Source organism: Lissotriton vulgaris, chromosome 5 (assembly GCF_964263255.1).
Source record: "Lissotriton vulgaris chromosome 5, aLisVul1.2, whole genome shotgun sequence".
NCBI classification, from domain to species: Eukaryota; Metazoa; Chordata; class Amphibia; order Caudata; family Salamandridae; genus Lissotriton; species Lissotriton vulgaris.
This window is the reverse complement of record NC_141693.1, coordinates 1,170,364,962-1,170,378,999: the sequence shown is the minus strand read 5'-3', so window position 1 is coordinate 1,170,378,999 and position 14,038 is coordinate 1,170,364,962.

Here is a 14,038-nt window from a genome sequence, read left to right as displayed (position 1 = left end):
ATCTGGCTCATCGCTGATATCTCAGGTTTGTATTTGGCAGAAGGCATTATCAGTTCAAAGCTCTCCACTTTGGGGTCAGTACTGCACCTCGGGTACTTGTGGTTGTAGCTGCCTATCTCTGTAGACAGAACTTTCACCTACTCGCATATATGGACGATTGGCTCATCAAAGCTACAGCCCCAGCAGTGCCAAAACTACACATAAGCCACAGTAGATCTACTTGTCAATTGGGGTTTACCACACCATCACATCCCACCTCCAACATATACAAATTCAGCCTTACCTAGGGGCTATTCTAAGCAGAGAGGTATGCATATACAATCCCAAATCTGCTAGGATCCAGTCTTTTCAAGCACTAATTCCCATGGTCCAACCAGATCAACTCCTCAGTCAGGACGGACATGTGTCTCATAGACATGATATCCTCCTGCATAGCCATTATACCTCATGGAAGGCTTCACATGCGCCTGTTGCATGAATGTTTAGCGCAGCAGTGATCTTAGAATGTGACAATCTAGTGTTGATTGCCGCTGCACTTATCACTCTCTGCAGTGGTGGAACACCAACAACCTGATGCTTGTGCGGCCTTTCCTCAACCCTTTTGTGCAGGCCATTGTTACAATGGACACCTCATTCTCTATTGGGGTGCACTCTTTCAGTATCTGACTGTACAGGGTCTGTGTGAGACCAAATACCCGGGTCTCCAAATCAACTTCCTAGAGCTTCTAGCTGTTCATCTAGCGTTGAAAGCCTTCCTGACTCACCTGATAGGCAATGTTGTCCATGTCCGGGCGGGCAATATGATGGCCATGTACTACCTTCAGGAACAAGAGGGGGATACACACTCCACAGCTGTCTCTATTATCTCAGACCATTTGGCGTTGAGCTGTCCGTCACAAGATCCATTTTTTTTACGTAATACCTTACGGGTATGGAATGCAATTCTGCTGACCTTCTCAGCTGTATGCATCAACAAGTCCACAAGTGGGAACTTGCCCACAAGCCCTCCTCTGTTACGCTCACAAATGAGGGTTCCCTCAAATAGATCTGTTCGCAATGGCAGACAACGCCAAATGCCCAAACGTTGACTCCAGGTCCCTACACCCACAGTCCAGCAGCAATGCACTATGAATGAACTGGTCAGGGATATTTGCCTATGCTTTTCCTCGCCTCCCTTTTTCATTTGTGATTCAAATGATTTGGCAAACGTCCCTCAGGCTCATCTTGGTAGCTCCCATATGGGCTCGCCAGCCATGGTTCACAACTCTACTTGACCTCTCTGGGTCCGCACAAGAGGCTCCCCAACAGGCCAGACCTTCTCATGCAGAACCATGGAGATATCAGGCACCCAGGTCCCTCAACTTTGTGATGTGGCTCTTGAGGTAAAAGAATTTGGAAAGATCATCTTCTCCAGTATTGGGGTATCTTTCATCGATTCACATGCTTGAATCATTCCCCGTCATCGAAGTGGGAGTCCCACTGTACATTAAAAGCAGTAAGTAATGACTTTAACATTGAAGTTAATGGAGAAAAAACATTCACTTTAATTTTTCGTCCTAATCAATAGAAATGGTCCAAATTCCAGCCAATCAGGTGACCGCACCCTCTAGAACCCTGTCCACAGACGCTCCAGGCTCTCAGATTTTCTACCAGTCATCGTGTGAAGGGAGTCTCCCTGAGCTCTATTCAGTACTTTCTCTTTTGGCCTACTGAACAACTTTTTTCTTAAGATCAGCATGTCTTCTACCAAAAGGTCTCTATTTAGGCATTGTGATTCCTGTGGGAAGCTCAGACTACACTCGGATGAGCCCCTCAAGAAGTGTATTTACTGCCTTCACCCTGATCACCAGGTGAGAGACTGCAAAATCTGCAAAAAAGAGGACGAGTGAGGTGGAATTGGTCTCTCTTAAGTATGTAAAGGTGCTTAAGAAACAGCACCAATCTATGAAATCTGATGATCAGCCCTCCTCATCAAAAAAGTGGTCTGCCTCTCACAAGAGTTATTCCGTACCCTCTACTCCTTCTACGGCCTTCTCTAAGGTAAAACGGGACGGTGATAGTGTCTAGATAGGGTTCGTATGCCACCACATCCTTGATTCTCACAAAGGCTACTGTTGTGTTGCAATGGCGTGAGTCTAGATGTAATTTCGCAGAGACCCAATTCCAATACAACTTTTTAATAGTAGCCTTCGGTGGGGCAGATTTTGTGGTCCAAGCATCGGGTAACCCTATCTCCATTAGTAGTCTTTTGACGTCCCTCAACCATTTGATCCTAGACCACCCTGCCATATCCATAACCTAAGACAGAGCCTCTGCATAGGAGACCAATTCGGGCACCCGCCACAACCTTGCCCAAAGAAGCAGAGGGCGAAGTTGTGCTTGATCCCCGATAGGTCTACAGCCTAAGTCCAATAGCACTGGCACAGTTGGAGTGCTTCGTGGCAAGGCCATCAGGTCTTTTAGGAACTTGTTCTCAGATTTGACTATTGGATCCAGGTTCCAGGTACCCCACAACTCTGCTCCATATAAAGCGGCACTGACCCCTCTCGCTTTGTATATATCCACTACTGGGGCAATGGGTTTGCAAGATGAGCGTTGTTTCTTGAGTAGTGCCCCTCCTACCCTTTTGTGGCCCAGTAGCATTTTATAGATATGAGGATTCCAGGAAAGGGAGTCGTTAAGGCGGATACCCAAATAGTCAAATTCGGAAACTCTCTCTAAAGGCTCTGAGTTCATGGTCGGAAGTCTGCCAAGTTTCCTGGGGGGGTTCATGACCAGAAATTTGGTTTTGTCTGTGTTGATTACTAGGCCTCTCGATAGACAAAACTCATGGAAGCTATTTAAGAGGCTCTGCAGACCCATAGGGGACTTTGAAATGAGGAGAGTGTCATCCACAGAAAGCAGTGTAGGGATCCGTTTGCCCGCCAAGGAAGGAGCGTCCGACGGAGTGGCAAGCAAATGTTCGACCACTCTGTTTACATAAAGCGAAAACAGAGTGGGCGCCAGGACACATCCTTGTCGAACTCCCCTTCCTACAGGAATTCTTTCTGTTTTTTCGCCCTTCGTGCCCCAAAGCACCTGTGCAAAGTTGCCATTGTGAAGTTTTAGCAGCAGGGAGAGAATGTAGGAGGGCAACCCTAAGTCTAACAGGACCGTCCATAGTTTCTCCCTGGGAACCAGGTCGAAGGCATTTTTTAAGTCTAAAAAGGCCAAGTATAGACTGCCCCCTCCCAACACCACCACCTTCCAGTGAAGAAGAGTTAGTCTGAAGGCCTGCTCAATGGTCCCTGTACCAGAACGGAACGCAGCTTGGAGGTCCGAAAGAATGTTGTTGTCGTCCATCCAGTCGAGCATCCTTCGCAATATCACCTTCCCCGCCAGTTTTTGGGTGAAGTCAATTAGACTTATAGGCCTGTAGTTGGCAGGGTTGTCCCGACACCCCTTCTTGAATATTGGGACAACCTCTGCCCCCTTCCAGGATTCAGGAATGGGTGTGCCCTCATTAATGGCATTTAACAGTGAGGATACGAGAATCCCCCACTCCTTGGGGCTTGCCCGTATTATATCACCTGGTAACCCATCGGGCTCCGCTGCTTTCAGCGGAACCAGGGTTTTAATTACGTCCATATGGCCTCACTAGCGGTAAAAGGAACACTCTCTAATCCAGTTATGGGGATTCCTATGGGGGTGAGTTATTGGTAGGTGGGTCGCTTACAGCATAGAGGGATGAGAAGTGATGAAACCAGCTCTGAGGGGGAATATTGCACGTCATTAATGTGCTGTCTGGCCTGTCCCTAGATCTTATAAGGGTCCAGAAACCTCTAGCATCCCTGTCCAGGCTTGCTTTCCTTAGATCCTCCCAGAAGCAGTCCTCCCATTCCCTCTTTGCTGCGATCACAGTCGGTGAGTAGTTTTTCCTTGCCAAACGTATGTCTTATCTTATCTTATCTTAAGTGTCATTTGTAAAGCGCACTGTCGCCGAAGCTTCCTGGCGCTGTAGACAGAGGGGGTGAGGAGGAGGTACGAGAAGCGGAGAGCCTAACTGAGGGGGGGGGGGGGGGGGGGGAAGGTACGTTTTTAACAGTTTCCTGAATTTAAGAAGGGATGTAGAAGATTTGATTAAGAGGGGGTGGCGGTTCCAGAGTGCAGGAGCCAGATGGGAAAAGCGGCGGCCGCCAAATTTTTTGGTTTTGCTTTTGATGGTGACTAGCAAATCACGGTGGGCTGATCGGAGGTTGCGTGTCGGACAGTGAGGATGGATAAGGGATTTGAGGAAACCGGGGCTGGGGCAGTGAAGAGCTTTAAAGTATGTCGGCCAAGGACTTACTCCTCACAGCGCAAATCAAGCAACTTTTCATCTCCCTGCATTTTTTGGTATACCAAGGATTCTGCCTAGGTTTGGGCTTTCCAACACGAGAAGCCATGTTAGGAAGATAAAAAAGTTCACTCAGAGCCTTAGTGGTAGCACAAAAGAGTGATGTTACCTCCCCTGGATCTAGCGAGGATTCAACTAACCTGGACTGGGGTGTTGAAATCGATAGGACTTTCTCTTTGTCCATAACAATATTACCCAAGGAGGACGCATCTACTCCGGAACACTCCGTCCAGAAGGGGCGTAGAGCCAGGGAGAGCAGATTATGGTCGCTCTCTACTGAAGGGAGTACCTCCATGTCCAGCAAGTGGTCCCAGGAGTTAACATCAAGAAGGACATAGTCTATTCTAGACCTATGATCCACCCTATTGTATGTGGGCGCTCCAGAAGGATCCAGAGACGTCCTGCCATTCACTGCCCTAAGATCGAATTCCAAGGTTAGGGAATAGATTTGGACTGCCACTTGGGACCACCTTCTGATAGGAGGTAGGGTCAGAGCTGGTATACCTCTCCTGTTATTGTGAAAACAAAAATAAGAATAAGGATTCCCTTTTCATGTGTTTAAAAAGACTTAAATCTCTAGGGGGTTCAAACCAAGGACACAGGCTGAGCCATACGTTGTATCTAAGGTTGCATAAAGATTGACAAATTTACAATTAATTACAACTTGCCTTAGTTACTATGATCTTAAAAACCAATACATCAAAAAAGGATGAGGATGTATACACCAAATGGGATTTTGCTTGCAAAAATATTTTTATTTTTATCTGTTCATACCAAATTTGAGTATTAAAAATTATCACATTAATTCATAAAATACATTAAAAATTCTTGATACAACAGTTTATCACACAAAATATGTCGACGCGGCGTTTCGGTGATTTGAGTCGTCACCTTCTTCAGGACAATATTGATTTAAAATCACTCTGAATTTAAAAACAAAAATAAAATATTGCAATTACTTCAACAGTGTCATGGTAGTTGTTTACAGAACAGAACTTGACAGTAGTCATCTAATTGCACTTTAGTCTCCCCATTTTTGTCTGTATTTGACATCATATTTTCAAATAAGTACATCCTCATCCATTATTCGGTTTTCAACTCTTTTATACAGTTAATCAAACTAAAATAGTCAAAAGAGTTTAAAAAACAGTTAAAAAAAGGAAGAAATCTTTTTTAAAACAAGCTTTATTCTAACAGGCCTATACCGTATTTGTAAATCCCGCAACCTTATTGTGGTCACACCCGTTCTTGACATCCCCTTGAACCATTTTTGTACTGATGGGGGTTGAGTTATTTATTAAAACCTGGTGACAACGGTGGCAGCAATGTCATCATGGATACGGATAAATATGAGAACAAAATGCAGGAGATGCTTAGAAATCCCCTGCACTATGCATCACTCAACAGACAAGAGTGGTCAGAACTAAAGACAAAAATAAGGGAGAGACTAAACTTTGCCCTAGAAGACGGAGTGATAAATCAAGAGGAATTTAATTTTTTTTAAAATGGCACACCAGTAATACCCGTAATCTATGGGCTCCCTAAAGTACACAAAAACCTTAGCGACCCACCAATGAGGCCCATAGTGTCCAGTTTAAATTCGTTAACAGAGCCCCTGAGCCAATACGTAGACAAGTTCATTGAACCATTAGTGACTCAACAAAAAGCATATATCAAAGACACCACTGACATGATCAGTAAAATAGAAAACAAACCCTACAATATGGACAGTGAGTGGCTAGTGACCCTAGACATAGAGGCACTATAAACGAATATTACGCAGAATGATACAAAGATAATGATAGAAAAAATTCTAAGAGGTGAGGAAGAAGATTTATCTGATCATGCCCAATTCATAGTAGACTGCATAGAGATTGTTTTAACAAACAATATATTTTTATTTAAAGAAGAACTTTTTAAACAAACGAAGGGCACAAGTATGGGCGCAACCTGCGCACCGAGCCTTGCATGCCTTTACGTAGCAGCTTTTGAGGAGAAACACGTATTCAATGAAATGGCCCCATTTTTTGAAAATATAAAGATGTGGCACCGTTTCATTGACAATGTGTTCTGCATATGGTCAGGGAGTGAGGACGAACTGAAAGTGTTCATTGAATGGATCAATTTAGGAGACAAAAATTTAAAATTTACCTCTACATACAGCAACCAAAGTTGTGATTTCCTTGATCTTAAAATAAAACATACAGAAGGAACTTTGAAAGTGGAACTTTTCAGTAAACCCACTGACCGAAAAACAATGCTGCACTATGAAAGCTACCATCCAGCAACCCAAAAAAATAACATGCCTTTCGGTCAATTCTTAAGGGTTAAAAGAAACTGTACTGATAAAAAAGAATTCGAAAAACATGCCCAAACTCTAACCAACAAATTTCTGGAAAGAGGCTACCCGAAAAAAATGGTCAAGAAGGCCTACAAAAGAGCGAAATATTTCAATAGAGAAAGCCTCTTTGAGCCCAAAACACAAGCCCCAACAAAAGACCAACAGCTAGTGTGTGTAACCAATTTCTCGAATATAAGTAACAAAATTAAGAACCTTATAAATAGAAATTGGAATTCGCTTCAAAATTCAAACTCAGTACCCCTTCCAAAACCCATTTATGCATTCCGAAGGAATAAAACAATTAAAAACTGTTTAGTACACACATACCCTGATGACAGCAAAAGAAATAAGCTGAGAACCATAGATGGTAAAACACCAGTGGTAAATTTCCCCTGCGGTTCTTGTAAAAATTGTAGTCAGATTATCAAGGGGTCTACAATTATCTATAATGGAGTGACCCACTATCAAAAAGAACTAGTAAATTGTAGAACCCAGAACGTGATCTATATGATACAATGCCCCTGCCAAAGAGCATACATAGGGGAAACATCAAGAGAAATAAGATTGAGGCTCAACGAGCATAAATCTGCAATCCGTTCCAAACGCGCCAATGCTCCTTTAGCTGAACATTGGGATTCATTAAACCATAGTGTTAAGGATTTAAAATGGTGTATCATTGAAGTTGTAAAACTAAACAATAGAGGAGGAGATTTGGAAGCAAAACGAAAAAAGAGAGAGCAATATTATATGTCCAAATTCAATACATTTAAAAATGGACTGAATAGCAGAGAAGAGTGGGACAGAATACTCTAAGCCCCCAAAAACTAAAAAAAAAAATTATTCTGGATGACAGTATAATAGTTAAATAGGACTCTAACATATATTATGCCCAATTAGGTCAAACCATTGTCCAAACCAACTATAGAACCAAATTTGGGAGGGAAAGAAAATAGATCTATTCGAGGACTGTCGTATCTCTTTTTTCAAGACTTAGAGAATGAAAAAATAACATTTAGAAGTAAGGTATTGCATGGAGTAAAACCAGCAAAAGGTCAGGAATTGCCCAAAACTAATTAGAGTCAAAAATATCCCCCGCATACATATTAAACTGAAACGGGATGCCCCAGCGGCGAGCCGAGTTACTCCGACATGGCCGCCAAATAAAAAAGGTTACACAACTGGGTTAAAACTCGAGATCGTTTTTTGTCAAAAGAACGACACAACTCGAGAAAATTGACAACGTTTATAGTGAGGTACAGACAAGGCCGAAAAGGATATATTAAAGAACAAGCTGAGTGAGCAATGAGCACGATAAATAGAAAACTCAAATGTAAATCTAGCACTTACAAGATGGCCGCTCCAATAATGCGATAAAAACTAATCCTCCGCGCGAAGCGAGATGGCCGCCGGAACACATCCGAAAATATGTGACGTAATGTGTCCGGTTTTGTACAAAATACCAACATAAACGACACAGATCGGATTAAGATAACAAACACGATCAGTATTGTCGAACATAGGCTATTAGTGTGTAATATAGAGAACGAGGCACAAATAAAAATTGTGTCTAATGGGATGCAGATCCCATTTCAGTGATGTTAAGATGGCCGCCACGGTTTCAGAGGTGAGAGAGCGACGTGTCGTTTAAGCCACAGGTGAAACCACTAGAACATCAATGGAGTAATTAAGAGGTATATAAAAGTCCTAAACGGAGTTTAGCATGGTCACTACAGCCCGGAAGGACGGTCCATGGAAATGTTCATACGACGCAAAGACGACATCCTATAAGTAAGTACAAACTAGACTCCAGCCAAAACCGGAACTTTAGAAATCCTAATTACTCGAAGTACTGCTCAACAGTGGTATAGAGGGTAATAACATGTATCATTTCCCCTTTTTCCTAGATTCAATAGGAATCACTGCCTTTAATGAAAAACCACCACCAAATAATAAAGAGCGTATACCCAAAAGACACTGTTTCAGGTAAGAGCGGCATAGAACAAGTCAAGATGCACAACAGAGAGAGTAATGAACCAGTAATTATAATGAAACCCTTTTTTTCCCCTAAAAGAAGCAAAAACCCTAAATTAAAGTGGGCAAAGAAAGGAACAACCGTCCTTCTCAGGATTCATTTAAAATGAAATCCAGGTATTTAATAGCTTTAAATATCAGCAAAAACTAGATAAACAACCTAAGTGATATAGTAATAAGAAACCAGCCAGCAATTTTTTTTTTTAATAGGATGAATGGGGAAGACGCTATTAAATGACTGCACTTTCCCCGTAGGAATATTTATATCTGACCCAGAGGGCTCGGTAGTGGACGGAAATTACAAAAACGTACTCCTATTAAGAGGAACATCCGTAGAACAAAGGTAAATTATGAGAAATATAAATGACCAGGAAATGTAAATATACAGCGCGAGGTGATCTGATGACGCCCTCTTTTGTAACTTATAGAAATCAAGATACTATTGTACCAGTTGAGAATCGCTCATTGATTAAAGCGACCAACCTACAGCTCATTTTAGGTATGTATGGTGCCCAGTATATTCTGTAGTGAAACAGAAGTTTAATTGGCCAAAAGGGGTACAATAACAAGATAACCCAACATGATCAATCGCTAAGCGATGAGGCAAACAAGAGAGGGAGGTGTAAAATAAATAACTCAACCCCCATCAGTACAAAAATGGTTCAAGGGGATGTCAAGAACTGGTGTGACCACAATATGGTTGCGGGATTTACAAATACGGTATAGGCCTGTTAGAATAAAGCTTGTTTTAGAAAAGATTTCTTCCTTTTTTTAACTGTTTTTTAACTCTTTTGACTATTTTAGTTTGATTAACTGTATAAAAGCGTTGAAAACCGAATAATCGATGAGGATGTACTTATTTGAACATATGATTTCAAATACAGACAAAAATGGGGAGACTAAAGTGCAATTAGATGACTACTGTCCAGTTCTGTTCTGTAAACAACTACCATGACACTGTTGAAGTAATTGCAATATTTTGTTTTTGTTTTTAAATTCAGAGTGATTTTAAATCAAATATTGTCCTGAAGAAGGTGAGGACTCAAATCACCGAAACGCCGCGTCGACATATTTTGTGTGATAAATTGTTGTATCAAGAATTTTTAATGTATTTTATGAATAAATGTGATAATTTTTAATACTCAAATTTGGTATGAACAGATAATAAAAATAAAAATATTTTTGCAAGCAAAATCCCATTTGGTGTATACATCCTCATCCTTTTTTGATGTATTGGTTTTTAAGATCATAGTAACTAAGGCAAGTTGTAATTAATTGTAAATTTGTCAATCTTTATGCAACCTTAGATACAACGTATGGCTCACCCTGTGTCCTTGGTTTGAACCCCGTAGAGATTTAAGTCTCTTTTTTAAACACATGAAAAGGGAATCCTTATTCCTATTTTTGTTTTCACAATACTTAACCCCTCCCTTTTCAGAAAAAGGGTTTCTCCTTTTATTTTGAAGCATACCTCTCCTGTTATCATCCTCAATAGTCCCCAAGGAATCCTCCAGTCCAAGAGGCTTGAACGTACAGTTAAAGTCGCCTGCGACTAGAACATGGGAACAATCGGAATAGCGACCCATATAAGAAGACCTCCAGAGGGACGGCCTTTCCCAGAAGGGGAAGGGACTGCTGGCAGGAAGAAGGATGAATATCCTACCTTGTGGCATGGTTCCGTACTCCAAGTTTCTTGGAAGATACAGATGGAGAAACCCTCCACTAAGATGTTCCATTCCGGAACAGCCAGCTTCCTCGCAATCCCAGCAACATTCCAGCTAAGAATCTTTGACAGAATCTGCCATAATTGACTCGGCGTAGGGGACAAGATGAGTATCCTGCCCTCCATCAGGGAGTGAGCAAAAAGCTCTACTTCCCTCCTCAGGCCCACTACCAGGACTGTCACCATGTGGCTGGGGACCACTCTCAGTGGAGATCGATATCCAACTGTTGATGGTAGTCTCCAAGGAGCAGGGATCCAACCGAGGGCTCATACCCGGGGGTAAGAGAGCTGTCCCAGGGAGGATGTCGTTTCAATAGCCTGAGGTTCTTCCATAAGTCCCCGGCCATGGGGTTTGCTATTAAGGCACAGAGAAGGGGTTGAATCCGGGAAAGGCAAGATTGTGATAACGACTTACTTCTGGGGCGATACCAAAATGCATGCCAACTGATCTTGGGTAGAAAAAGGTCAGATCGACTACTCGAATGCCAGCACTGCTAGTGCCTAAATTCTGGCTAGATTTTAGCTGAGCTACCCTGGGGTCCTTGAAGTTGACAACCACACAGTCCCCCTCAAAGCGCTTGTGACTACTACCCACCCAACCTACCCTTCTGACACCAAGAATCAACCCATCGACTTCCCTGGGCAGTGGTCTATTAATCCTTAACCAGTGCATGGTTTTATTTTTTAGCATCTGGAAGGATTCTTGCTGCCCAACCAACAGTGGTGGTACGTTGGTAAGGATGGCAACAAAGGGATGGCAGTCTGGGGGCAAATTCATAGGAGGTATTCTACGGGGCACTTTAGGAGGAACTGTGTCGGCCAGGCTAGAGGGGAGAGGGACAGGGCAAGTCAGTGTGGTTTGGGCTAAGGTGTTGCAATTATTGGATCCAGAGTTCCTAAGTTTGGATCTATCAATAGTGCCCGTGGCCTCGATAGCTAAGCACTTCTTGGGTTGGGGTGTATTTGCCCGTTAATGATCTGGAGGGTGGGGATTGATCTTATGGATTTGACCTGAAGAACGAAGGCCCCCTTTGGCAATGACAACCGCAGGAGGAAGGGACTCTGGAGCATGTACCCCGATAACCAACCCACTTATGTTAGAAGAGTCTTGTGGAGTGATAGAGGTCGTTGTAGCCGCTTGGACCCCCCCTTTATTGCTGACCCCGGTCCTTGAGTGTGTTTTAATTAAGGATTTAGTTGAGAAAAAGTTGTCTGAGGTGGATTGTTCAAAGCTATCCAAACGGTCTGCTAACCTTTTAACTCGTTCTACAATAGGGGTCAGTAGAGATTTCATCAGTTTCTCTATCTGCGTGAGTAGGGGTGAATCTGGGGAAATAATCTCGGCAAGAGCCATCGCTAGAGTGTCGTTTGGATTACATGGTGAATTACCAGAGAACTCCCCACCCTTGACAGCTTGTGCCCGACCTGAACCAGCCCCTTTAGACTTATTGGGCGCTCCCGTTGCTAGATCAAGTTTCCTAATTTTCTTGGGGTTTTTAGGGTGACAACCTTTTCGGGGACTAGTATTTCTTTTTCTTTTAGTAAGAGGGTTTTTGGGTGCTGCATGGGTTGACACACTGTGTAAGGCAGGAATTCCCTCGTTGGTAGATGTAATATTTAAAGTAGTAAGCATGGGGGGAGATAAGTTGGTAGAGTGCGACCGATGGCTCGTTTCCGGTCTAGGAGTCGATGCCTAACGTACCTTCCGCCCTGACCTGACTGGGCGACAATGATGAAACCTGGGGCTTTTCCACTGAGTCTGGCACGGTTAAGGGTGGAGATGAAGGGACCGATGCCAGAGAGCCGGGAGGTGGCCGCTTCTCTAGGGGGAGTTTAAGGAGTTCAATAGACTGCCTGCGCTCAGCGCGTCTCTCAGCTAGGGCAATCTCTTTATCAATATCACGAGTGGCCCTAGAGAAATACTTGTCTAAGGGACCCAAGATTGCAACCCCTACCGTGGGCGGGAGGGGATTCAGTAGGGGAGAAGTTGGAGGTGAAGACATGCTGGCGGTCCTTACAGCACAAGGGATAAGCAAAAACGCTGCAATCCGCAACTGGACCACTCAAAATACAGAAGGAAACTTAAACTGCGGTCCGTCAACAAAGCAACACAATATAACAGTTTGCTACACCTTTCGCAGTCGAGTCCAGAAATGACGATGGATATCAGAAAGTGGGCCCAGCCCAGCCTCCTTCAGCCCCTGACGGCCACAGACGGCCCGCCCTTGTCCCGGGCTTCTCCCGGGACGCTCCTGCGCAGCGGTATGCTGATCCTATTATGAGGGGTGGAGAGAGGACGGGGCGTGGCAGCAGGGAGAGCGGACCAGGTGTGTTAATGGTCAATGCAGGGACTCCTGGGATACGGAGTCCCTGCTGCGCAGCTCGCAGCCCTGCTGCAGTTCTGTCCTTGCCCCTAATGCTCCGCTCCAAGATCGAGCAAAGACCCTCCTCAGGCTGCGAAGCGGGACCCGCTTTGCGGGTCCGGCGAGCAGTCAGCAGACCCAGCAGACCCAAGGGAGGTAATGGCAGTAAGGGATCCAACGGGCAGCTCCTCCTCCACACGCAGTTCAAAGATACAAAAAGTGTCCCACAAAGGCTGGAAACGCCGCTGCTCTTCAGTGCTCGTGGGCCGGGGGCGTGGCAGCAGGGAGAGCGGACCAGGTGTGTTAATGGTCAGGGACTCCTGGGATACGGAGTCCCTGCTGCGCAGCTCGCAGCACCTGCTGCAGTTCTGTCCTTGCCCTTAATGCTCCGCTCCAAGATCGAGCAAACACCCTCTTCAGACCCAAGGGAGGTAATAGCAGTAAGGGATCCAACGGGCAGCTCCTCCTCCACACGCAGTTCTAAGATACAAAAAGTGTCCCCACAATTATCAGATACAGACACCGTCCCCTTCTCTTCCAGGGGATCCTCATCAATAGTCATAAGCACTAGAATATTCCCGCCCATGCGCGGGACCCCGGAAACACAATCATATATGTGCCCCACATATATGTATCTCCATATTACCTACTGGCGGTCGCCAGTAGGTGGTTATAGTTAGGCCCTAGTTTCCATAGGAAATCTGCAACATTCTATTTGGAATAACTTTGGCGCCGGTCGACGAATCTTCGCGAAATTCTACAAGAAGATGGCCCGCTCCTATTTGAAAGTTTCGGGGTGATTCGAGAAGCGGGGGCCGAGAAAAGGGGGGTCCCAAAACGTGTTTTCCCCATGCAATTTTCCATAGGGACCTTTAGGCGCGTCTACAGCTCGAACTGCTAAACGGAATTACACCAAGTTTGGCAAAAAGGTAGAGTTTGGTTTGCAGAATACGCTTTTTGTTAAATGGTGTAAATCCGTGCAGTAGTTCCGGAGAAAATCAAAAGTAAAATCATAGATATATCTATGAATGAAGTACAGTACGCGTATCCTCCAGAGCACAAGCTTTATGCTAATTGGCTGTCAACACTCCAAACCAGGAAGTGTTGGCAGCCATCTTGTGCCTCGGTAGAACCGAGGCACAGTAAAACAGAAAAAGATATGCGAAAAACAAGAAAAGGGGGGCAGGGTAGAAACACCCTTACCC